Source organism: Capricornis sumatraensis, chromosome 5, assembly GCF_032405125.1.
Source record: "Capricornis sumatraensis isolate serow.1 chromosome 5, serow.2, whole genome shotgun sequence".
NCBI classification, from domain to species: Eukaryota; Metazoa; Chordata; class Mammalia; order Artiodactyla; family Bovidae; genus Capricornis; species Capricornis sumatraensis.
Genome location: NC_091073.1, coordinates 62,349,994 through 62,377,797, shown reverse-complemented (window position 1 = coordinate 62,377,797; position 27,804 = coordinate 62,349,994). Strand labels below are relative to the sequence as shown.

General features: G+C 36.9%; 1 protein-coding gene across 1 annotated transcript in view; it reads right to left on the bottom strand.

Annotated features, from left to right (window-relative positions):
• IMMP2L (inner mitochondrial membrane peptidase subunit 2) overlaps window positions 1–27,804 on the bottom strand; it is a 950,351-nt gene that overhangs the window by 231,574 nt on the left and 690,973 nt on the right. The gene's annotated exons all lie outside the window — the stretch shown is intronic.

The following is a 27,804-nucleotide window of genomic DNA, read 5'->3' as shown; positions in this document are numbered from 1 at the left end:
GTATTGGAGAAGACTCTTGAGAGTCCCTTGGACTGCAAGGAGATCCAAGCAGTCCATTCTGAAGGAGATCAGCCCTGGGATTTCTTTGGAAGGAATGATGCTCAAGCTCAAACTCCAGTACTTTGGCGACCTCATGCGAAGAGTTGACTCATTGGAAAAGACTCTGATGCTGGGAGGGATTGGGGGCAGGAGGAGAAGGGGACGACAGAGGACGAGATGGCTGGATGGCATCACTGACTCGATGGACGTGAATCTGAGTGAACTCCAGGAGTTGGTGATGGACAGGGAGGCCTGGCATGCTGTGATTCATGGGGTCGCAAAGAGTTGGACACGACTGAGCGACTGAACTGAACTGAGGACCCTGTAATCCTACCCACAGTATTTTGTTTTCATATTTTTGTAGGTAGCATTTTGTGCTTAAACAAGATGCATTAGTACAAGAAAATTGTTTGCTACTTAATTCATAATATCCTGTAATTTTTTATAAAACCCAATAAGCCCCAACAAAATACAGATCTATTTCATTTCTGACATTTGCTTTTACCTCATTGGTCATCTTGCCCAGCTGCAGTCTTCACTTTTTTAGTCAAATAAATGTCTCAAACCAAATGACAGAATTTTCATAACCTCTTAATGCTTTAAAATTCAGAATATTTAAGAAAGAAAGCTAGATAATTTCTTCAAAGACACACTAACAATGTCAACTGAAAATTTTTGATTAGTGTCATTTTATTTTATAAATCATTCTTGAAAATGAGAAACTTTTTGACAATTTGGAAGACAGTATTTGGAGAGCAATGATCAATGACATACATTTAATGAAATATTCTATCTTCTGAAGTCTGACAAAACAAATAAGGAAAGGCTCTCTCATACTGTGTTGGTAGCAATGTAAGATGATACAAATTTTTTTTCCTGTTTTGACATTTGGGGTAGACTTTTATCAAATTTATTAATAAACTAAAATATATGTCTCTTTTAACCAGTACTCTTGCCTGAAAAAATCCCATGGACAGAAGAGCCTGGTAGGCTGCAGTCCATGGGGTTGCTAAGAGTCAGGCACGACTGAGCTACTTCACTTTCACTTTTCACTTTCATGCATTGGAGAAGGAAATGGCAACCCACTCCAGTGTTCTTGCCTGGAGAATTCCAGGGATGGCGGAGCCTGCTGGGCTGCCGTCTATGGGGTCGCACAGAGTCGGACACGACTGAAGTGACTTAGCAGCAGCAGTAGCAACCTAGTTATTTACTATTAGAAATACATTCCAAGGAAATAATGAGAAACACTAACAAATATTTATTACCAGATATGCTCAATATACGGAGAAGGCAATGGCACCCCACTCTAGTACTCTTGCCTGGAAAATCCCAAGGATGGAGGAGCCTGGTGGGCTGCAGTCCATGGGGTCGCGAAGAGTCGGACACAACTGAGTGACTTCACTTTCACTTTTCCCTTCCGTGCATTGGAGAAGGACATGGCAACCCACTCCAGTGTTCTTGCCTGGAGAATCCCAGGGACGGGGGAGCCTGGTGGACTGCTGTCTATGGGATCGCACAGAGTTGGACATGACTGAAGCTACTAGCAGCAGCAGCAGCAGCAGCGTGCTCAATATAGGCCTTTTATAGCAATAAAAAAGTATCTTTTTAAATAATCAATAAGGGATGGGTCACATAAATTATAATATTACTAAATAAAAGGGATGAAATTAGATTAAATATTATCCTAAGCCTATAATAATTCCTTTTCAGAGACTAATTTTTTTCTTCTTTTATTCCCAAAAGAATTCCAGAAAATATCTAGCTTAAAGAAACTTTGCAGTAAATGATAGTTGAATTAATAAATGTCACTCCCAAGTCTATAGACTTAACCCTAGAGTCTGAGCTTTACACATGGTTCATGGAGGTGGAGTCTCAATCAGACCATTTTTGTTAGTAAATTGTATATGTGCAAAAGAATACATTAAAAAGGAAAACTATACATAAATTGGTGCTATAGAAATTGAAACTATTCATTATCTAGAATGGTTTTTAATTTTCAAGATAATTTCAGTGTTGAATTACTTTGCCTTAGATCAGTAAATCATTCATGCAAGGAAGCAATGCTGTGGCCATTAGAAGCCCACAGTAAGTAAATGACTGCTATTTATTTTTAATTACTACTGGGAAGAAGAGTTTCAGCTTTTTAAAGAAAAGCAAAACCAAGTTAAATATATCTTACTGTCATACAAATGTTCTTCAATTAAAATCAGTCAATTAGTTTTTGACATCACTACTGCTTTTATTATGAGACTCCTTCTAAGAACTACTATCCCAACATCAAGTGTTAATGATGTGGAAAAAACCCTTTTACTTACTTGTTGGCAAAGCACATTCTCCTGATAAGTCCAAATATTGGTTTACCTTATTAAACTGGCTATTTTGGATAAGGACTTAGAAAGGAAACAATTACCCATTTTGTCTACTTAAATAATCATTCAAGCAGAATTATGAAATAAAGCTAATCATCTCTGCAATTATAGGGTAGGTTTTAAGTCAAGCATATTGTTTTGGAAACCAAATCTGATATAAAACTTAGACTCAGTTTCAATGCCATATAAACCAAGAGGTTAAGATATTTATGATAGAAAATCATAGTATCATAAAATTACCAGTGATAGTTGCACATTTTCTTGCATTGACTATCTTATTTAAAAATTGTAAATACATGGAAAAGAATGCATGGTACAAAGTGCTCAACAAACATTTGTGAAATGAATGACCAAAGTGAAAGTGAAGTCGCTCAGTTGTGTCCGACTCTTTGTGACCCCATGGACTGTAGCCTATCAGGCTCCTCCGTCCATGGGATTTTCCAGGCAAGAGTGCTGGAGTGGATTGCCATTTCCTTCTCCAGGGGATCTTCCCGACCGAGGAATCGAACCCGGGTCTCCCGCATTGTAGGCTGACACTTTTCTATCTGAGCCACCAGGGAAGCCCCAAATGAATGACCAAAGGAATGTATAACTGAAGAATGAAAAATACTGTCACAAAGATCGAATAATATAGTACAAAGGACATAGAGTCTTGAAATAGACTAAACCAGTTTTAAACTGGATGCTATTAATATTACTTACAAGTAATCCTGTGCAAGTTACTTAGTTTCTACCTCTATCTGTATACTTTTAAAATGGGACAGATTAGACATACCCTAACTTGGAAGGAAAGTTATGACCAACCTAGAGAGCATATTCAAAAGCAGAGACATTACTTTGCCAACAAAGGTCCGTCTAGTCAAGGCTATGGTTTTTCCAGTGGTCATGTATGGATGTGAGAGTTGGACTGTGAAGAAAGCTGAGTGCCGAAGAATTGATGCTTTTGAACTGTGGTGCTGGAGAAGACTCTTGAGAGTCTCTTGGACTGCAAGGAGATCCAAGCAATCCATTCTGAAGGAGATCAGCCCTGGGATTTCTTTGGAAGGAATGATGCTAAAGCTGAAACTACAGTACTTTGGCCATCTCATGTGAAGAGTTGACTCATTGGAAAAGACTCTGATGCTGGAGGGATTGGGGGCAGGAGGAGAAGGGGATGACAGAGGATGAGATGGCTGGATGGCATCACTGACTTGATGGACATGAGTTTGAGTGAACTCCGGGAGTTGGTGATGGACAGGGAGGCCTGGTGTGCTGCAATTCATGGGGTCACAAAGAGTCGGACACGACTGAGTGACTGAACTGAACTGAACCGAACTGAACGGGGTTGAGGGCAGGGGAAGAGGGTATCAGAGGATGAGATGGCTGGATGGCATCACTGATTGAACATGAACTTGGACAAACTCAGGGAGATGGTGAGGGACAGGGAAGCCTCGCGTGCTGCAGTCCATGGTGTCACAAAGAGTCAGACACGATTGGGTGACTGAACAACAACAATGGGGTTGAGAGAAGGCTTAAGTAGTTAGATGACAATATAACAGAGAGGCTGCTATAGAGTATAGTCTCTGCAGACAGCCTATCTTGGAGTTGATATCTGGCTTAACACTTTAAAGTTTATGTAACCTTGGGCAAGTCGATAAAGGTCTTAAATGTCAGTTACCATATTTGCAGAATGGGGCAAATAATAGTACCTAACTCAAAAACTGTTCTATGGATAAAAGTGGCATGTATTAAACACTTGATAAATGGATTCTCTTAGAAATGAGACTTTCTAAGTAAAGCACTCAATGTATTTCTAATGTATAGTAAGAACTCAGTAAGCTCAGTAAGTGGTAGTTATTATTGCTATCATCTTCTTTGTCCACTATTTTCTTTCATTTTATAATTCAGAATGTGTTCAGTTTCTACTGCTTATTAGCATCAGTCTTTTAAAATTACCTGAGCTATGCTTCAATAATTCCTTTTCCCTACATTTGCACTGGCCTTGTAGACTGTTTTTAATGGTACAGTGAATCTTATTTTTTCTTATTCTTATGCCCTTCTGGGACATTCTAAAACTTATATGTGAAAACACAATATATATGCTTGTGCATATTCAAACACTCAGAGAGTAGTAGGTGAAAGCACAATCTACCTATTTATGCTTTTACTTACTAACCACTTGCATATTTGAATGTTGCTATGCTAAAAGAGAATGGTTTACCTAGACACTAGACAGGGTGTGAGCTATAGAACCCTGCTGAAATGCATCCCATATACAGAGTGTATATTTTTCCCCCTCCGGTTTCAATCTAACTTTTAAAAAAATAACCCAAAGTGGCTTTGAAAAATATGATGTTAAAATATTGAGCTGGTTCTCTTTAGGACTGCCAAAGAAATATAATACTCCTAATAGAATATCTCTAGAGAAGGAATTTTAAATAGCTTTGTGCTCCTGAATTCACATAAAAGAAAGACAAGATAATCTTTTAGGTGATTTAACAGTTAAGTGAGGTGTCAGCCTACAAGGTTGTATGTATCTATGGGTTGCAAATAATTTTGGTTTTGACAGACAAAAATTAATTCTGTATGGTATTCTAACTATCTATCTACAAAAAGGCATTTTTTTGTACTAGTTATACCAAGACAAGTTACCTAGGTCTTATAAATGGAATGAAGAATGATTGCTTCCAATTTGATTTGACCTTGAAAACAATGATTTTTTAAGTCTCTGAATATTTTGAGTCATCAATTGAACACAAAATTGTCTATATAATCCCTGATGTCACAAGAAGGAAACAAATTAATATTTAAAGTATCTCATAAGCACACACACATAGATATTCTTAATGTAGGTAATCAGTATTAATAAATCATGATTGTTTAAGGTATTTTTAATTATTTATTTTTCAAAGAATTCTGTTAATTTATTTTCATTGTGCAAAGTAGATGCTGCCCTGAGGGTGTTCACTGGACATTCCCAGGATCCTAGATCCCTGAGTTTTCATTGTCAAGAAGGGATTAAGAGTACAGAGTTCAGGACTGTGTAAGCTCAAGAGCTAGAACCAGATTGCTCTTATCATCATTAATAGACTGGACTAGAAAAAAAGATCCCTATCATCAGGAAAAGAAAATGAAAAGAATATTGCCTGTCTAAGGCAGGGGTCCCCAAACTCCAGGATCTAATGCCTGGTAATCTGAGGTGGAAGAGAAGTAGTAACAATAGAAATAAAATGCTCAATAAATGTAATGCACTTGAATCATCCTGAAACCAACCCCGTTCCCAGTCCATGGAAAAACTGTCTTCCACGAAACTGGTCCCTGGTGTCAAAAAGGTTGGGGACTGATGATCTAGGGTGATTTCTGGAAGGGAAAAGATTCTCCCTTGAAAATCCACATACCACTCTCAAAGTGTGATTGGGGTTAAGATTCACATTGCTTATGGTTTGGAACAGTTAAGAATTCATTTTAAATGACTCCAAGAATCTGGCAGAAGGAACTATAAATCTTTTCAGGGATAATCTGTCAATTCAGAGTTCGAGTTTTCAAGTTTTCTATAAATAAGTTCCTACCAATAGGCACTTACTATCCAAAGACAGAACTCACAAGGAAGTAGCCAGCATTAATGAGTAAGAAGGTGTGTTAGTCATTCAGTTATGTCCAGCCCCATGGACTGTAGCCCTCCAGCTTCCTCTGTCCATGGAATTCTCCAGGCAAGAATACTGGAGTAGGTAGGCTTTCCTTTCTCTAGGAGATCTTCCTGACCCAGGGATTGGATGACTATAAATGAAAGAAAGAAAAACTGCCATATCTATCTAAAAGATTGCTTAGACTTTAGCACAGAGAGATAAGGAAATGAAAAGTAGGAGAGATGGAGAATGTTATTAGAAAATGTAATGTCAGTGTAATTAGAGTCCCAAAGGAAGAGAATAAAAAAGGACCAAAGAAGATGTAACATTTGAGAGATAGTAACATACTTTTCTACAAATGATAAAAGTATGACTTACAGCTTCTATAATCAAAGTAAATCACAAGTGAGATAAATAAATAGAAAGAAATCACACTGTGATATACCGTAATAAAACTGCAGAACACTAAGAACTCCTCTTCCCTAAAAATTTTATAAGAGCTGCCAGACCAAAAAGAAAAGATTACTTTCAAAGGAATAATGACCTGCCAACAGTTTCCTTGTTAAGACAGAAACATCATTCAGCAATTTTAAGTGTAAAATTCAATGAATTTTCAAAATCTACCCAACCACATAATCACTAGGTCAATATATGAAACACCTGAATCACCCAAAAATGTTTGGTCATGCTCTTCCCCAAGCAAATCTGCCTCCATCTCCATCCTTGGCTCCAAGCTGAGTTTTCTGTCACTATGTTGTTCAGTTACTCAGTCGTGTCCAACTCTACAATCCCATGGACTGCAGCACACCAGGCTTCCCTGTTCTTCACCCTCTCCTGGAGCTTGCTCAAACTCATGGCCATTGAGTCAGTGATGCCATACAACCATTTCATCCTGTTGTCCCCTTTCTAGAATTTTATATAAATGGAATCGTTCCATATGCATTCCTTTATTTGCATTCCTTTATTTGTCTTTGAACGTACTCTATTTGCTTTTGAGATCAATCCATGTTGCTGCATATATTAGTCATTTGTTACTTGTTTCTTAATACTATACTACTATAGAGGTATGTCAATAACACAATTAGTTTATCATTAAGTAGTTCATGGACACGGGTTGCTCCCAGTTTCTGGCTATTATAAATAAAGCAGCAATGAACATAAAAATCGAAGAACTGATGCTTTTGAACTGTGGTGTTGGAGAGGACTCTTGAGAGTCCCTTGGACTGCAAGGAGATCCAACCAGTCCATTCTGAAGGAGATCAGCCCTGGAATTTCTTTGGAAGGAATGATGCTAAAGCTGAAACTCCAGTACTTTGGCCACCTCATGCAAAGATTGACTCATTGGAAAAGACTCTGATGCTGGGAGGGATTGGGGGCAGGAGGAGAAGGGGACGACAGAGGATGAGATGGTTGGATGGCATCACTGACTCGATGGACTTGAGTCTGAGTGAACTCCGGGAGTTGGTGATGGACAGGGAGGCCTGGCGTGCTGTGATTCATGGGGTCGCAAAGAGTCGGACACAACTGAGCGACTGAACTGAACATAAAAATATTTGTGTGGATATATGTTTTCATTTCTCCTGGGTAAATATCTACAAGTGAAATAGCTGAGTCATATAGTAACTGAACGTTTAACCTCATGGCAAATTTGTCAAACTGACTTTCAAAGGAGCTGTACCAATAGTATGTGAGTTCCAGTTGTTCCACAAACACTTGTGATGTTGGTGTTCAGTCACTAAGTTGTGTCCTACTCTGCAGCTCCATGGACCGCAGAACACAAGGCTTCCCTGTCCTTCATGATCTCCTGGAGTCTGCTTAAATTCATATCCATTGAGTTGGTGATGCTATCTAACCATCTTATCCTCTGTCACCTCCTTCTCCTCCTGTCCTCAATCTTTCCCACTATCAGGGTCTTTTCCAATGAGTCAGCTTTTTGCATTGGGTGGCTAAAGTATTAGAGCTTCAGCTTTGGCATCAGTTCTACCAATGAATACTCAGGGTTGATTTCCTTTAGGATTGACTGGTTTGATCTCCCTGCAGTCCAAGGGACTCTCAAGACTCTTCTCTAGCACCCCAGTTTAAAAGCATCAATTTTTTTGGTGCTCAGTCTTCTTTATGGTCCAACTCTCACATCTGTCCATGACTACTGGAAAAATCATAACTTTAAATACAGGAACCTTTGTTGAGAAAATGAGGCCTCTGCTTTTTGATTATGTTGTCTACGTTTGTCATAGCTTTCCTTCCAAAGAGCAAGAGTTTTTTAATTTCATAGCTGCAGTCACCATCCACAGTGATTTTGGAGCCCACGAAAAGGAAAAGGAAATCTGTTACTGCTTCCACCTTTTCTACTTTTATTTGCCATGAAACCAGATGCCATGATCCTAGTTTTTTCAATGTTGAATTTTAAGCCAGCTTTTTCACTTTCTTCTTTCACTCTCATCAAGAGGCTCTTTAGTTTCTCTTTACTTTTTGCCATTAGACTGGTATCTTCTGCATACCTGAGATTGATATTTCTCACCACACACTAACACTTGATAAATATCATTCTTTTAACTTTTGGTGGCTGTGGTTTAGTTGTTAAGTCACGTCCCAGGGACTGTAGCTTGCCAGAATCCTTAGTCCATAGGATTTCCTAAGCTAGAATACTGGAGTGGGTTGCCATTTCCTTCTCCAGGGGATCTTCCCCACTCAGGGAGCAAGCTCGTATCTCCTGTTTGGCAAGTGGTTTTCTACACTGAAGGCTGATATTTTACTGACTGAGCTAGCAGGGGCGTACAGTGGTTGTAATGTGCATTTCCCTAGTGATTAATGATTTGGAGTGCTTATTTATCCTTTGTTTTCTTCATGGGTGAAAGATCTATTAAATTTCTTAAAAATTAAATTTTTGGTTTTTTTTGTTTGCCTTTTTATTATTTAGTTGTATGATTTCTTTATACAGTCTTTATAAAATTTACCAGAGGTTTGGCAAGTATTTCTTCCTAATATGTGGCTTTTTTTTTTTTTTTCATTTTCTTAACAGTGTTTTTCTTCAAAGAACAAATATAGTAAATATTGATGAAGTTCACTTAGCCAATTCTTTTCTTTCATGGTATTTGCCTTTTATACTTTAAGAAATCTTTGCCCAAACCAAAATCACAAAGATTCTCTCCTTTTTATTCCCCTGTTTTATAGTTTTAGTACTTACAGAAACTATGGTAAGAAAGTTCAAATTTATTTTTCTTTATTTCATCTTACTTTTCTTTTCTTTTTGCATGTGGAAATCCAAATTTTCTAGCACTCTTCTTTGAAAACATTATCCTTTCTTTATTAAATTATCTTGTGCTTTGGACTGAGTTACGTGCCCTGAGAATTCATATATTGAACTCTACTTTCCAGTGTGATGACATTTGGAGATGGAGGCTATGGGGAGGTTTATTATGTTTAAATGAGGTCTTAAGGCTAGGCTCCTTATGATGGGATTAGTGCTTTTATTAGAAGAGCCCACAGAGGTGGCTCATCCCCTGCCTCCTTCTCTACTACATGAGCACTTATACTAATAACATGTAGGAAAGGAGAAACATGTTTGTAACTAAATTCTCCCTGGTGGTTCAGACAGTAATGAGTCTTCATGCAATGTGGGAGACCCAGGTTCAATCCCTGGGTTGGAAAGATCCCCTGAAGAAGGAATGGCAATGGCACTCCAGTATTCTTGCCTGGGAAATCCCATGGACATAGGAGCCTGGCAGGCTACAGTCCATGGGGTCCCAAAGAGTCAGACATGACTAAGTGACTAGTCCTCAACTCAAGGGAAGAGTAGGTATATATATTACCTTTAGACTTTGTTAACTACATATTTTAAAAGTTTTAAGAGTAATATTGTAATGTATAACTTCCAAGTCAAATAAGAAATAGTATGTTAAAATATCCATTAAGGCAAAAGAATGCAGGAGAAGATGAGAAAAATGGGGAAAGTAAGATCAATAGAAAGCACAGAAATCAGATGGCATATAAATATATTAGTGATTATAATAAAAGTAAATGAACTAATCTAGCTATCTGGAAAAAAAAAAGAACTGTTCAACTAAGGAAAAATTCTAGTTATGTGCTGCTTATAAGAGAGATACACAAAGCAAAAGGACATAGATACATAGAGAAGTTGACAATATAATAATATACTATAATTAATATCAGACAAAATGCAAACATTTCTGAGATAAGACAAGTTGCAATAGAACCTGATCATGGAACACTACTGATGTCTATTTTACCCTATAGAAGGATTTTAACCAGAAAAGTGAGCCCAGAAGTCTTTAATGAATAAAGTTAAATTTTGTTCCTAAAGTCCATGGTTGGGGTACTGTTCTCAAAACTGCAAATAATTCTGTTACCACAATGAGACAAGCTTTTTGCTATTGAATTCTCTCTTGTCAGTATACATGTTGCCAATCATTATGTTGTTTAGCAATTAAATGCTGAAATATGGAGACTCAGTGCTCCTTTCTGTGGAGTTTGACTTGAATTGGAAATGAAATATATGTAATTAATAGAGGCTGAATTTAAGCAAATTAAGTGATAAAATTTCTAGGAAGTTCAATCGCATATAGCTAACTATAAGGATTATGTCTTTTAGGCTCACAGTTGGAAAGACCCTAGCAGTGATCTAACATAACTCCTTTCTGCACAGACAAAATGGATACAAAAAGCATGTAGGTGAAATCACCTAATTAGTTAGTGGCAGGGCAAATGCAGGCAATGAAAACCAGATTCCATAATTTCCTTTCCATTGCATGGATCATAAGTACTTGAGATTTCAAAGAATATGTCTTAACATATTTTGCTGAAAAAAATGAAATGTCATTTTCTAAATAAACTATAGCCTGTTGCTAGGTAATTAGAGAAAGTCTATTTAGCTCATTTAAATTAGAAATTAGATTTATACATCTTCACAATAAAGTTACAGAATTAATTTTATAAATTTAATGTGAATGCTCCTACTACAGCTAAGAATTTTTTGAGTGATGAATATTCTTGATATATTTTTTCCAAATTTGAATTATAGGAGTGTGTGACAAAAATGAACTGTGACAATTTCCTTAATATACAGAATGTTTTCTCTTGTTAAACATGCATTCTGAAAATACTGTGTACATAAAAACCAATGCAACTGTTAGTGAGAACTGGAGAAAGATATCAACAATCAGATTTCACCCATGCTGTATCAGGCATGTATTTAACCCATACTGAGGCCATGTCGATTGATCCAGAAATGGGGTGGCAGTTTATGCTGTTATTTCATGTATTATGGTTAGTTTGTGAGGATAAGGTTATGAACAGCATAAAGGTGTGGGCCAGAGCACGGAGAAGAATAAGATCCTGTCCCTTCTACCAAGACTGTAAATTATACCATGATTCAAAACATAAGCTACAAAGTAAAAGTGAAGTTGCTCAGTCGTTTCCTACTCTTTGCAACCCCATAGACTGCAGCCTATCAGGTTCCTCTGTCCATGGGATTTTCCAGGCAAGAGTACTGGAGTGGGGTGCCACTTCCTTCTCCAGGAGATCTTTCCAACTCAGGGATTGGACTCTGGTCTCCCACATTGTAGGCAGAAACTGTACCGTCTGAGCCACCAGGGAAGTCATAAGCCACAAAGCAGTCTATAAATAAATATATATAAATACACATATACACATATACAGTCTAAACTACCACAACAAAATTTCACAAGTTGGAAGCATCTGCCAGAAAATAATTGGTGAGTGGAGGAATATATAAGTGAAGGAACATCAAATGTTGCTAACTGCATACGTATTCAAAGTATGGTGTTGTTTTAGCCTCAAATAGTCAGAAAAAGCATTGTGTCTCTTTGAATCAAGATGTGAAGAACAGATAAAAACAAAAAGGTAAAGAACGTAGTGTGCATTTCAAATCTCATTCACTTACAGACAAAAACAAAAAAATGGATTTCTTTTTTCTTACTACTTTATTTTCTGAAGATATGCCACTATAAAATAAGGGAGATATTTTATAAATCACTTTCTCATTAAGACATTTAATTGTTATATTTATATAGAAAAATGAAATGTATTTAAATTATTTTATTCTAAAAGTATATTATTGATTTTTCTCTTAAATATTCTATCTGTTATTATAGTATGCCCTAACTTAGATCATATTGAGTCAAAAATTTTAAGGTAAATATATTATTGAATTATAACATAATTGTAAACATTATATAAGCTATCTGAATATATAAATGATAAATCCATAAAGAAAATAATGTATCTAACACACATATATTTAAAATTAATTTTTTTGCTATAATGATCATCAATTATACAAAATGTCAAAGGTGTATATACCATAATCAGTGGATCTTATCACATAATAAAAATAGTGACTTATATTGTTATTCCATGCATGGCTTCCTAGCAAACCAATTTAAACAGAACAGTGAACTTGTAATGCATAATTTTATTTTTCAGAAAAATCAATATGTATTATAAATGGTATTGCTACACTTGTTTACAAAGTTCTCTTTTGAAATAATTTCCTGATTGTCCACTTCATTTATCATTTAGTTTCAAAGGTTTTTCCCACATGCTAGTTTTAAAGGGGGGAGGGACACATTTCAGTGCTTTTTTAATGTAAGGTCCAATAACACCTAGTTATTATAGAAACTATGAACAATTTTCCTTCTGTTTGCTCTAATCTCAGTTTTATAACTTTAACTTTTTAGTGTTAAAATAAATGGTTACTATTTATTCCCTACAAACAAAATTAATGACCTTTTGGATTAATTACCAGTAAAACAAAATATAAATGCCTCAGAGCTAAGGAGATCATAAAACAAGGGGTCTTCTTTAAAAGTATCTCTTTAGAATAGGAACAACAGATAATTTTGAAGCTGGAAAGCAGTGTGGCAGAGGGCAAATTAATGTGGGCTCCCCAGCTAGACAGACTTTTGGTTGAACTCCAGGTGTGCCACTTTCTACTTGCATGGCCTTGAGTTCACCTGTTGTAACAGAGGATAATACTATCTGCTTCATAGAGGCCTGATGAGAGATGAGATAATGCATGTAACATTTTTAGAATAGCATCTGGCAGAATAAACTCCAATAAATTGTCATCAGAATTAAGGAATAAGCTTAGCTGTTCTTATGATATAGTAATTAATGCAGCTAGGAAAACAAAAAAGCTTTTCTAAATCAAATTAATTCCACAAATATTTATTAAGTACCCAGTGGTATCTGGAGAAGGGAATGGCAACCCACTCCAGTATTCTTTGCCTGGAGAATTCCATGGATAGAGGAGCCTGGTGGGCTACATACAGTCCATGGGATCACAAAGAGTCAAACACGACTTAGGGACTAATACATACACAACACCCTCCAGTGATTTCAAGAAACTGTTATATACTAGAAATATAAACATAAATATGACACAGTCCTTCCCTGGAACAATTTGTAGCTTAGCCAGGTAAACAGACAACTTTTTAAAACATAACAGTTTCAACTCAAAGTGGTAAGTCAATGTTATAGGGGCAGAGAGGGCAAAATAAGGAGCTGAGTAAGAGATATCCAAGTCAGCTAGGATTACTGAATAGTTTTGCAGGAAAAGGTGACACTTTTCATACATTATACCCATAATTCTGAAATTAATTATCAACATCTATGAATCACATGATGAATATAAATTGTCATCATCCCTAAACCACCAAATTTAAGCCAAGGAATAATTTTGCCACTGTGGATGAAGAACATCATCTGCCACATCAGTAAACAAAGGATTTCAAGCCATCAGCCACTAAGGCAGCCCCCTCCCCAGCCCTGACTGTATGCCCTGAGAGGCTCAGTATGGGAAGGCAGGATACGGGCCCTAAACAGTTAAACTATAAATCAAAGAAGTGATTTCAATGAGCCCTGACAGACTCTGGCAATCTTCCTATATATAGAAGAGCACTAAATTCATTAACTTGAGATGTCTGGTTTTCTTTAATTAACAGTACTCTTTTGATGTCCTGAGTATCTGGGTTTTGTTTTGAAACCCCTGGGTATCGCTCCTCCCTGACCTCTTGGGAGCAGTCGCTCAGCATTACCTGAGAGGCTGCCTCCCAGACTTGGGTCTTCAGAAAATCTTTGAATAAAACATAATTCTCAACTTTCAGGTTGTGCTTTTTTTCCCCAACTTATACAACCATTAATAAACCAGTATTTTAAATCATTTTTAAAAAGAATTTGAAAGCTATATGTATAAGCTAGAATTGAGGAAAGCTTTTTAAAGCAAGACTAAACCCAAAATTATAAAATAAAATATACAAATATCTGAATATTTAAGAATGAAAAACTTTTTGTATCATAAGGTTTAAAATCAGCAGATTAACACTACTTTGAAAGGAAGCTGCACAAATGGCATACAAAGGGATAATGCCTATACCATAAAGGAGCCCTCACAAAGTCACTCACATTAAAAAAAAAAAAAGGGGGGTAAAACAATCCAACAGAAAATGGGTACAAGATATAAATAGGCAAGTTACTGATGAGACATATGAAAAATTCACTAGCAGTCAGGAAAATACAAATTAGAGTAAACACAAGACAATACTTCACAATCAACAGCTGAAAAATTAAAAAAGAGCTTTAACATCTGCGGGTAGCAGAGGTACAGGAAAAGAATACTCTTTTACTGGCAACAATATGAAGATTTATAATCTTTTTGGAAAGCAATCTGGCAATACCTATAAAATTCTAAAACTTCATTTGTCTTATGACCTAGCAATTCCAGTACTGGGATTCAATGCCATAAAAATACTTGTATAAGGACACAGGTACAATAATGGTTATTACAACATTGCTCATGATGGCAAAAAAAACTGGAAGCAAAGATAATAACTACAAACAGAGGAATTATTTAAGAAATGATGCCAGACCCCATGTCACAGAATGCTATTCAACCCAGGAAAAGAACAAAAATAAAGCTATTAATTGACTTGAGAGATTTTTCCAAAAGCATTGTTGAATGATATAAGTAGAAAAGCACATGTGCTATTTTTACTTTTGTGAAAAAATGATGACAAAATATCACCACATATGTAAATGTGAATATAGGAAGTATTTTGTCAGAATAAAGAAAACCATATTCAGAAGAGGCTGTAGATCTGAGAGGTGGGTGAGGAAAACAATACAAAGGAGAAAGAAGGAAGAGTAAAGACAATCAGCACATGCACAAAAAAATCAAAGAGCATTTCTAAATAAAGCATTATGGTATTACCATACTTATGCCTTCCTGAAAACTTTAAGTAGATTCATATAAAAATAACTAAAATAGACAAAATGCAAATATATGTATATGTGTGTGTATATATATATATATATATATAAACGCAAAACATAAACATTTAGAGATGAGCTAAAAAGCATCGTTTCATAGCAGGGAAACTAGACAAAAAATAACAATAAGGAGTAAAACAGACACTAATTTATAAAAGCCAGAAATGTTAATTGGGTGTAATATTTCCAGAGGTCCTCCCACTTGGGGTCTTTCTTTTTAGGCTGAATGCATCAGCAGATAAATGTTGCAAGGCAGCAGGGACAAAGGGCATACCAGTTTACAGAAATATCTTTATTTTGCTATACCTAAGAGTCTTTAAGTAGCCACTCACCATACTAAGCAAAGGATCTGTCAAATGTTAGTTCCAGGATGATAAGTCATTTCTACTCAAGTTGTGATTATGAAATGTCTTTATATTTAGAAGTCAAAAAATTTAGATTCATCCACAGATACTGAAGGTTAGGAAAGGCAAATTTTCATCTCTGCCCTCTTAGACTGTTCAGCAAGGCCTGTGAAGTAAACTAACTTGAGCATCCCTGGGTTTCGGTATTTGAGGCGGGTCCTGGAAGCAATTCCCCTCTGATACTAAGGGACAACTAACTGGATACAATTTATGTAAGTTTTATGGTACATTAGTTCAGTTCAGTCGCTCAGTCATGTCCGACTCTTTGCGACCCCATGAATCGCAGCACGCCAGGCCTCCCTGTCCATCACCAACTCCCGGAGTTCACTCAGACTCACGTCCATCGAGTCAGTGATGCCATCCAGCCATCTCATCCTCTATCGTCCCCTTCTCCTCCTGCCCCCAATCCCTCCCAGCATCAAAGTCTTTTCCAATGAGTCAACTCTTCTCATGAGGTGGTCAAAGTACTGGAGTTTCAGCTTTAGCATCATTCCTTCCAAAGAAATCCCAGGGCTGATCTCATTTAGGATGGACTGGTTGGATCTCCTTGCAGTCCAAGGGACTCTCAAGAGTCTTCTCCAACACCACAGTTCAAAAGCATCAATTCTTTGGCGCTCAGCATTCTTCAGAGTCCAACTCTCACTTCCATACATGACCACAGGAAAAACCATAGCCTTGATTAGATGGACCTTAGTCGGCAAAGTCATGTCTCTGCTTTTGAATAGACTATCTAGGTTGGTCATAACTTTTCTTCCAAGGAGTAAGCGTCTTTTAATTTCATGGCTGCAGTTACCATTTGCAGTGATTTTGGAGCCCAAAAAAATAACATCTGACACTTTTTCCACTGTTCCTCCATCTGTTTGCCATGAAGTGATGGGACCGGATGCCATGATCTTCGTTTTCTGAATGTTGAGCTTTAAGCCAACTTTTTCATTCTCCTCTTTCACTTTCATCAAGAGGCTTTTTAGTTCCTCTTCACTTTCTGCCATAAGGGTGGTGTCATCTGCATATCTGAGGTAATTGATATTTCTCCCAGCAATCTTGATTCCAGCAATAGGAACCCTCATAAGCAATGAAGACCCAAAGAAAGGCAGAACCTACCCACACGTTTTCTATAGTTGGCTAAACAAAGAGAGGCAATTATGGAGAAGTAACTGAATTATGTGCAGAGGCTAAAGGAAGATGACTTATTTTAGAAGGTCCACTTTTGTAGAAATCTTTGGGTCTCAGTTTCTTGTCCTTGATATTAAGAATGATACTTTGCTCCTATTACAGCAAAGTCATCATTCACGTGAGAGTCCATCTCCTGCTTTTAAGAAAAGGGGAACAGGATTTGCTATTTTTCAAGTCTTTTAAACTCAAAAGAATCCTTTTGCCAAGATGGCATATTTTGGAGTGACGTATTCTACCACCCCTCACAGGCAAAAGTAAAACCTAAAAATAAAGAAAAACTGAAACAGCAATAAATCAAACCAGATGAGAGTAACAACAAAAGAATATGTTTTCTACTTACTGAGAAATTGTTCCCCATCTGTGACTAAAATTAAGATAGAAAGATACAAGAGAGGGGGTACCTACTGATGGGCTGAGGCTGCTCTGGGTCTTCTGGCAGAAAATTCATAATCAAAAGAGATCCTCCAGCTGCAAAATCAGTTGTTTTTCCTAAGTTCATTTTAATGAAAAAACTCAGCCACAATTCTACATAGTCATTAGATTCAAACCTACTATCCTCTTTGGGGTAGAAAGCTCTGGAAAACTTCTGCCTCTGTACTCCTGTTCAGAGTTGATGATTTAATGTTTTTAAGCCATTTTAATGCCTTCTGGGATACAAAAACAACTTTTTAATTGAGGCATGTGAACTGACCGATTTGTTTCCTTTTCCTCTGATCTTCGTGGAAGCCTGCAATTTTATGTTTTGAGAATGGGTTTCTCTACTCATTATTAACTCTATAATAATAGAGTTAACTCTTCTCATTATTTATTGCTTACAACAGTTATGAAACTATTTGATCTTCAAAATGTAGCCTGATGCAGTATCTTTTGAAATAACGTTTCATTTATTTTTTAATCAGTGTTTCTTTTTAAGTTTTAATTACCTAATAATAACATTTTGATACATAACTATATTACAAGGACCAACTGGACTTTAGTAAAATTCAAATTGAGATTCTTCTTTATACATGATCAATATTGCAAAATAGTAGAACTAACTAATCAAAGTCAGCAGGGATTAGTTTAATCATCAATCATTTTCCAACCAAATATTCCTTAATATGTCCCTATTTAATAGTTTCATTCAAACCAAGTACTACAGAGAGAGAATATAATGACTTCTTAAAAGAATTACCATACTAGATTACACATTTGACAGCAATAGATTTGTTTTTATAAAATATAAATATGAATAAAACAGGTATTGTAAAGTACCAAATACGCAAATTGCTAATTTCAGTCCAAATTGCTTCAGCCTACAAGAAACTGTATTATAAATCCACATTATAATGCTTAGAATGCCAGTGTTATATAAATAAGTGAGAGAATTGTTTGTAGGTGACAAAGGATGATGTTTTCCCTGCTCTAGTCATAGGACTATTACATGGTGGCAGGGCCCTGACCTGGGAATTTTCTGGGCTACAAAACATGGATGAAGTTATGGATCAAGTACCTGGAGGCGAAGTGGTTTGCTGTAAACATAAAGTTCACTAAAGGCTTCCTAGACTACTTTGCTTCATAATTATGTTTGGATATTTGCTACCAATGATGTAAATTTCAAGTAAGTAGCAAGCAATTTTATCCGCTTCCAAGAAATGTGCTCTGGAGTGTATGTCTGACTTTTCCATTATGGAGGAGAAAATACAGAGAATGTTCAATTCAGATAGAAAGAATAGGAAATCACTTTTAATGAGGTCTTATTAAACTTCTAATGTAACCCAGAATAATATTAAGCAGCATGAAATTGACTTCTCTATCCACTGAGTCCATATGGTGAAGACTGACTTGTAAGAAACTGAATTCAAGTGGGTAAAATATATCTTAAGAAGATGTAATTTCTCATATTTTTGTGAAGATATAAATTGAAGTGTAAATTCTCCCTCCATAGACACAGCCTCTTGATATTTTACCATGTAGGCCAATTGCTGTCCTAAAATAAATTTTTAAATAATATAAATCACCTTGTGAGACTTTGAAACCAGGTGGAAAAACTACAGTTAAAAAGAAAAAAAAAATCGTTTTTATTTATATCTGGGGAGTCTAACACTGCTTCCTTCCTCCTCAGCTCCCATGCTGGTCCACCCACCAGCATCTACTTCCTGGACTCCCAGTTACCTCCTCATTTGTCTTCATGTCTCTACCCACCTCTATCTCTAGTCATTCTCTACATAAGTCCACTCATGGCATATGTCTGCTCTGTTGAAAAATGTCCAGTGGCTTCCTCTCACACTTAGAATAAAATGCAAATTTCTTACTGTAACCTACGAGACCTTACATCTGAGATTCCAGGTCTTGGAACTATAGATATTATGAACAAGATAATTCTTAGCCATGAGGGGCTGTCCTATGCAATTTGAGATGTTTAGTAGTACTCCTGGCTTCCAGCCACTAGAGGCCAGTCACATCCCTTTCACAGCTGTGACAACCAAAAATGCCACCATTGCCAAATGTACCTCATGGGCAAAGTCACCCCTTCCAGGAATCACTTCTCTGCGTGACGTGGCCCCTCATGACACCTCCGTCCTCATCTTCTCTGGCTTACTGGACTTCAGTTCCACTAGCCTCATCTATGTTCCTCCCACAAACCAAAGGCCCTCTTGACTCTGGCCTTTTTCTATACTTGCTGTTCTCTGAATAGAATACTCTATGTGTTCTAATGTCCCTGCTTAAATGTCCTCTCTATCTAAAATAGCTCCTTCTGCCAGCCTCTACCCCTTAGCATACTTGTCTTCATGGCACTTATCTGCTCCTTAGCTTTATAGTCTATCTCACAGTTGAGATAATTTCTGTCTATCTTCCTGACTTGATGAAATTCCACAATGCCAGAGACTTGAGCGGTTTTATTCAACACTGTCTTTCTGACTTCTAAAACAGTGCCTGTCTATATTTTCAACAGTTGCTCAATATGTTGGATAACTGGATGAATAAGTATGCATTCTGATAGTAGTCCTATTTATTTATTTATTGCTGCACCAAAGAGCATGTGGAGCTTCCATGACCCAGAAATGAACCTGAAACTCCTGCACTGGAAGCATGGAGTCTTAACCACTAGATCACCAGAGAAGTCTAGTAGTCCTCTTTAGATTACTATAAACATTTAGAGGTTGTTGTTTCTCTTATTTCTATAACAGTTTCATATCATGCTTTAGCCAAAGAGGTTTTTAGAAATCTTCAGGTAACACAGTCATTTTACAAGTAAGAAATTCGAGGCCTGGAGAGATTACTTTGTCAACAATGACACAATTTATCATTAATTGTTTATCTGAGTAGACCTTTAAAAATCAAAAAGATGAAAACCAAATTTCAGGGCTTCTCCTACAGTCTTCCTTGTGGGCATTTTACTGAGATTATTGGACATTTTATTTACAAACTACATTTTTAGAAATTTTTAATTGAATGAGGTTATCAGTATTGAGTACAAGATCATTATTTAAGGAGGTTATTAGTTGAAACATAGACCATAGTTCATGATAATTTTTAACATGAGTAGTGAGATTACTATCAATTCAATTCAATTTATATTTATTAAAGTGAGCACCTAAAATGTACATTATTTTGGAGGGTTCAGAGGGATTAAAAAGTTAAGTACCGTAAAGCCTCTGACCTCAAAAACCTTATAGCATAATATAGTACAAGAGATGAAGTAAGTACATAGAAACCACAACACAAGCATATTCTGATAAATGCTGGATTTGAGATGTAATCATGATAATTGCTTACTATCTGCTGAGTAGCTATTGTAGTAGTAACAAGCAGTGTACTAAATGATAGTAATTTAGGCTTTGTCAAGCAAAGAAGATAGTAAAGACTTTGAATACAGACACAGAAAGCTGCATACTTAATTACTTATTCCACACTCCTTTAAGAAAAGGATTGATTCTGACCAGATTAATGCAGATCTGCGAAATTAGAAAAAATACAAATATGATCATGAGTGGTATAACATGTGACAAAGGGTAGGTAGATGATAAAGTGCATCAAGTGTACATGTTAGAAAAACAGAATTCTTTGGTTTGGCTGGAGTGTACTGATAGTTTAATGGAAGCCAACAAATGTAAGTTTAAGTAGCAAATGTAATGTGAGTATGGACTGACCATATAGAAACCTAAATATCATTCTAATGATATCTAAGCCTAAATATCATATATATATATACATATATATGTATGTATAATATAATATATATATGTTCTGTTTTCTGGGCAAAGAGGAATATCTGAAGGGTGTTAATCAAAAAGTTGGAAGATCATATGGAATTATTCACATAGGACTACCTGAATGGTCAGCTGCCAATGGAAACCATCCCTCCAGATACATTCAACTAATCTCCAGAGTGGAGCCCTTGCTACCTACATACACCAAGCTTCCACCGATTTTAGGGACAATAAATCAGTGCATATGTAGTGAGTCTACTTTACTTGATGGCTGATGGTTCTGAGAGCTACCTGCATTCAACTCATCTGCCTGATATTGGGACTTGCTATAGAAAGGCATCAGGGAAGCAAAATATCTGAGCATGGCAGCTGTACAATTTTTGCACCTTTTAGGTTAAATGGCTTTTTGCAAGTGAAAGTGAGTCCAAAAAAAAACAAGTGTTCTCTCTTAAGCATCAGAACCACATAATTGACACAATCTCTGTATCTGAAGAAGGCAATGGCAACCCACTCTAGTATTCTTGCCTAGAGAATACCATGGACAGAGGAGCCTGGCAAGCTATAGTCCATAGGGTTGCACAGAGTTGGACACGACTGAAGCGACTTAAGAGGTGGCAAGAATACATAGAAGAACTTTACAAAAATGATCTTCATGACCCAGATAATCACGATGCTGTGATCACTCATCTAGAGCCAGACATCCTGGAATATGAAGTCAAGTAGGCCATAGGAAGCATTATACAAACAAAGCTAGTGGAGGTGATGGAATTCCAGTTGAGCTATTTCAAATCCTGAAAGATGATGCTGTGAAAGTCCTGCACTCAATATGCCAGCAAATTTGGAAAACTTAGCAGTGGCCACAGGACTGGGAAAGGTCAGTTTTCATTCCAATCCCAAACAAAGGCAATGACAAAGAATGCTCAAATAATTTCACAATTGTACTCATCTCACACGCTAGTAAAGTAATGCTCAAAATTCTCCAAGCCAGGCTTCAGCAATACATGAACCATGAACTTCCAGATGTTCAAGCTGGTTTTAGAAAAGGCAGAGGAATCAGAGATCAAATTGCCAACATCCATTGGATCATCGAAAAAGCAAGAGAGTTCCAGAAAAACATCTATTTCTGCTTTCTTGACTATGCCAAAGCCTTTGACTGTGTGGATCACAATAAACTGTGGAAAATTCTGAAAGAGATGGCAATACCAGACCAACTGACCTGCCTCTTGAGAAATCTGTATGCAGGTCAGGAAGCAACAGTTAGAACTGAACATGGAAGCAAAGACTGGTTCCAAATAGGAAAAGGAGTACATCAAGCCTGTATATTGTCACCCTGCTATTTAACTTATATGCAGAGTATATCATGAGAAACGCTGGGCTGGATGAAGCACAAACTGGGATCAAGATTGCTGGGAGAAATATCAGTAAACTCAGATATGCAGATGACATCACCCTTATGGCAGAAAATGAAGAAGAACTAAAGAACCTCTTGATGAAAGTGAAAGAGGAGAGTGAAAAAGTTGGCTTAAAGCTCAACATTCAGAAAACAAAGATCATGGCATCTGGTCCCATCACTTCGTGGGAAATAGATGGAGAAACAGTGGTAGACTTTATTTTTTGGGGCTCCAAAATTACTGTAGATGGTGACTGCAGCCATGAAATAAAAAGACGGTTACTCCTTGGAAGGAAAGTTATGACCAACCTGGATAGCATATTAAAAAGCAGAGACATTTCTTTGGCAACAAAGGTCCATCCAGCCAAGGCTAGATGTTTTTCCAGTAGTCATGGTTTTTCCAGTAGTCATGTATGGATGTGAGAGTTAGACTATAAAGAAAGCAGAGTGCCAAAGAATTGATGTTTTTGAACTGTGGTGTTGAAGAAGACTCTTGAGAGTCCCTTGGACTGCAAGGAGATCCAACCAGTTCATCCTAAAGGAGATCAGTCCTGGGTGTTCATTGGAAGGACTGATGTTGAAGCTGAAACTCCATTACTTTGGCCACCTGATGCGAAGAGCTGACTCATTTGAAAAGACCCTGATGCTGGGAAAGATTGAAGGTGGGAGGAGAAGGGGATGGCAGAGGATGAGATGGTTGGAATGGACATGAGTTTGAGTGAACTCTGGGAGTTGGTGATGGACAGTGAGGCCTGGCGTGCTGCAGTCCATGAGGTGGCAAAGAGTCGGACATGACTGAGTGACTGAACTGAACTGAAGCGACTTATCACGCGTGTGTGCGCGCACACACACACACAGCACTGTATGTTCGGATTGGATATCAGTCTCAACCTAATGAAAACACCTCTGTATCACCCTTATCAAAAATCATTCCACTTAGATAATAAATGCTTGTAATTATATTCTTTTCAAAATTACAAAATACCACTTTGATTAGATAAAATACGCTTACCAGGGAAACCTCTACAGCCACCCAAACCCTACTTTGCTAATTACTGTCTCAGTTATGGGTCGTATTTAGTAACCTGCCTTGAACTACTAACAGTTTTCCCTCCCACAAATGATTGACCTAATCATAATATCTAAAAAACAAAAAAATCAAACAAATTTTTCTAGCTGATTATTCTGAAATCAGTATTTTACAGGATTCCCTTATCACATGAATTCTATTATTAGCACAATATTATTAATCCTTAAGTCATGGGCAAGTCGGTGATTGTCCTGTAGATTCTGGATAGGATATTAGGATTAGAAATATTAGTAAATTTATTTCTTATCCTTATAATTATATTCTTTAAAACTATACTATTACTTATTTCTCATAAAAGAAACAAATGCAAAAAGGATGAATGCATTCATCATTTCCTCTAAAGTTTTAATTACAAAATTGTTTTCAGGCAGTTGTTTCCAATAGACATTTAGAGGAGAACATAGCCAGTTTGGGGAGATCTGTAAAGATACCGCAGAGCAAGTAAAACCTAAAACGAAGAGACAAATCAAAGGCAGCAAAGAAGATTAAGAAAAGGCATTTCAAGCAAAAGGACAGCATGTCCAAAGACAGAAAATGAGAGATCAGAAAGTGCCTCCTAGGTTAATATTAGAACTCTGAGTTCTGTGCTTTGGTTGGTGCTTGGATATGATGGTACATATGGTGCCATATTTCAAAGAGATTAGAAATCCTCTCATCCAACACAGTCCTGACTGACAACTTTTCAGTTAATTCTTTTTAAGTTGGCAAGGCACAGATAGTACCAATATATCATATATTCATTTTATTAATCATATCATTGTATTATACAAAATATAATGCCCAATTAATTCACCATCATTTGAGATGTCATTCTCTTTGGGTGTAAGTCCACAAATTGAAATTCTCAGAAGTGTTTTACAAACCACACTCATGCTACACTGTTTAAATCCCCAGTTTTAGCTTCTTTATGTTGGAGTAAAAACGTAAGGATTATTTGTGACAAAATCTGAATACAGAATCCTTCTAGACATTTACAAATTTTCCCCAGGCTTTCACAGTTGTCTCGCCACGTTTGACAACCATTTGAAAAAGAAAACTCATTATAAGTTAGTCTTTCAAAACATTTGACTGTTTTTTTTTTCCTTTCTTGTTCACATTTCATCAATCTGTATAACATTTAATTAAATTAGATGTTTATGATAATAGGTATAGCTAGCACAAACATGCACGTTAATAACCACAACTGATGTTTTTTAGGCATACAGTTTAGCTAATGGGAACAAAAGTACATAGGATTGCAGAGTGTAACCTTTTAGTGGTGAGTATCCTGGGTCACAGAGCTCGGACAACTTTTACAGAAGGAATAAGAGAGCTTGAATGAATTAAGCTTGCTCAGGTGATACTTCATTTAAGAGAGCACTTGTTTAGGTCAGTGTGGCAGATCAGCCAGACAGGAGAATGCAACATCAAAGAAAATGGAGGTTGGAAAAAAGAGCCAGGTGAGTGCTGCAAGCTAGGCTCTAGACCTAGGGAGCTTATTAGGAACGGCAGTGGAGTAGTGCTTCAGACCGTGATGCCAGTGTGAATGTTCTCCATTCATTAGCCATGTATCTTTGGACAAGCTCTTTATATTATACTACCCTTATATAATCATTAAGGTCCCAAAATTTTAAAAGAGTCTTTATTCTTGGGATGTTGTTAGGATTACATGAGTTAATTTGTAATTATGTGTTTAAAATATAGGGGCTCAATTAACATCAATTTTATTATTACATACCAAAGTGATAACTGGTAAGTTTCCAGATATGCTGTTCCAGGGCATAATCATGACTGAATATATGTAAGGTACTTTGAATATGACCTGGCATGTAATAAAAATTTTTGTATTAATTTGCTGTTGTTACAAGCCATTTAAATGTTTTAAATGAAAGAGTGATCAGGTTTGCACTTTCGAAGGAACCATATCAACAGTGAGAGAGAGAGGTATTAAGGAGTGAGGTGGGTGTCAAAGCAGGAGAACAATGCTTGGTCATTTACGGGTGCTGAGTTAACACAGTCCCGGGAGGGACAGAGAGAGAACACGTAGGAGTCAGGACTTACTCATGTGGCAGAACTGGGAGTGCCTGCTGCTTGACTGGACACAGCTCAGGAGCAAGAGGGTGGAGCTGAAGACATTTATCATGGATGCCTTTTTCCATGCAGCTGCACTCAAATACTACATCTATTTTGGTTTAGCAGTGAACTCAGAGAAGTAGTAAGGAAGTTAAAGCAGGTGTTTCTAAGAAATTCACAAAAGGAGCAAAAGCCTTATCTTCATGAGCAGTCTCTCTGCATCTAGCAACCTCAGTGACCAGAATTAACTGACCCCTTTCTTATTAAGCCATCAAACTTCTCTCTCCCCTTCAAAACTATTTATAGTTTAGTAGCACTAAACCAGGCAGGCAGTCTTTTAAGATCCAAACATGAGAAGTCTTGTGGAATAATTCTTTGAACATCTTTCTTTTAATATGAGCTTGCTGGATAACTGATTCAGTGTTTATTCTGCTGAGAAAACTCTATACAACAAAGTCAAGTAGTAAAATCATTATGCTCCCTCTATTGAAACCTGAAAGCCTTTGAGGATGTTTCAGATTTTTCGGTGTATAATCTTCCCTGGAATTGGGCAAATATTTATTCTAAAAATGTATTTGTGTTTCCCAAAATCCACACAGAGGGAGAAATATACTCTAAAGAACTGCCACCATGTCCTCTTTATTATGTAAAGGACAAAAATTAATATTTGTCTAAAATAGATAACCATGTAACTACAGAAACCCTGTTTTCATCTGCTTAGGATTAGAAGCCTTTTCATATGTATTCAAGTTCCTTCATGTTTTAGAGGGCTTAGATAATAGGGTAACAATTTACACAATAAATCTGGGTTAATGGAGTAGTAAAATAACTAGATTTACAGGTGAAAATTAAGTCCTCAGTTCACTTAATTTAATAAACATTTATTGAGTACCTTGTAGGCACCATGCACTGCGGCATAAAAATGACAAAGGCAAATACAGTCTATTTTTTTTCAAGGAACTTCAAGTCTGGTGGGAAGATAAATATTAATCAAGCAATCATTTAAAATGCAATATCAGGTACAACTGACAAGGGTTTAATTTCCAAAATATACAAACAGTTGATATAGCTCAGTATAAAAAAATATCAAAAAATGGGAAAAGACATAGATGTTTCTTCAAAGATATATATAGCTGGCTAACAGACACAAAAAAAGATGGTCAACATTGTTAATTAATAGAGAAATGCAAATCAAAACCACAATGAGGAATCACCTTATACCACCCAGAAAGATCATCATCAAAAAGTCTACAAATAATAAATGCTGGAGAGGATGTGGAGAAAAGGGAATCCTCCAACACTATTGTTGGTAATGTAAATTGGTGCAACCACTATGGAGAACAGAATTGAGGTTCTTTTAAAAAACTGAAAACAAGAGTTACCATATGATCCTGCAATCCTACTCCTAAGCGTATATCTGGAGAATATTCTAATCAGAAAAGATACATACACCTCATTGTCAATAGCAGCACTATATACAATAACCAAGACATAGAAGCAACCTCGACAGATGAAAAGATAAAGAAGATACAGTGTGGTGTGAGTGTGTATAATGGAATATTACTAAGACATCAAAAATAATGAAGCAGTGGCATTTGCAGCTGCATGAATGGATTTAGAGATTCTCATGCTAGTGAATTAAGTCAGGTCATACACGAGACTGAATATCTTTCCCTGTGCTATACAGCAGGTCCAGTAGACAGAGAAAGACAAATGTATTACTTATATATGTTAAGTCGCTTCAGTCATGTCTGACTCTTGAACGCTATGGACTGTAGTCCACCAGGCTCCTCTTTCTATGGGATTCTCCAGGAAATATTACTGGAATAGATTGCCATGGCCTCATGCAGGGGATCTTCCCAACCTTGGGATTGAATCTGAATCTCTAGGTCTCCTGTATTGTTAAGCGGGTTCTTTATCACCAGAGGCACCTGGGAAGCCCATATTACTTACATGCAGAATCTTTAAAAAGGGTACAAATGAAATTACAAGACAGAAATTGACTCACAGACATAGAAAACAAACTTATGGTTACCAAAGGTGATGGGGTGGGGCTACAGATACACACTGCTACCCTGGTGGCTCAGATGGTAAAGCGTCTGTATACAATGTGGGAGACGCGGGTTCAATCCCTGGGTCGGGGAGACCCCCGGAAAAGGAAATGGCAATCCACTCCAGTACTC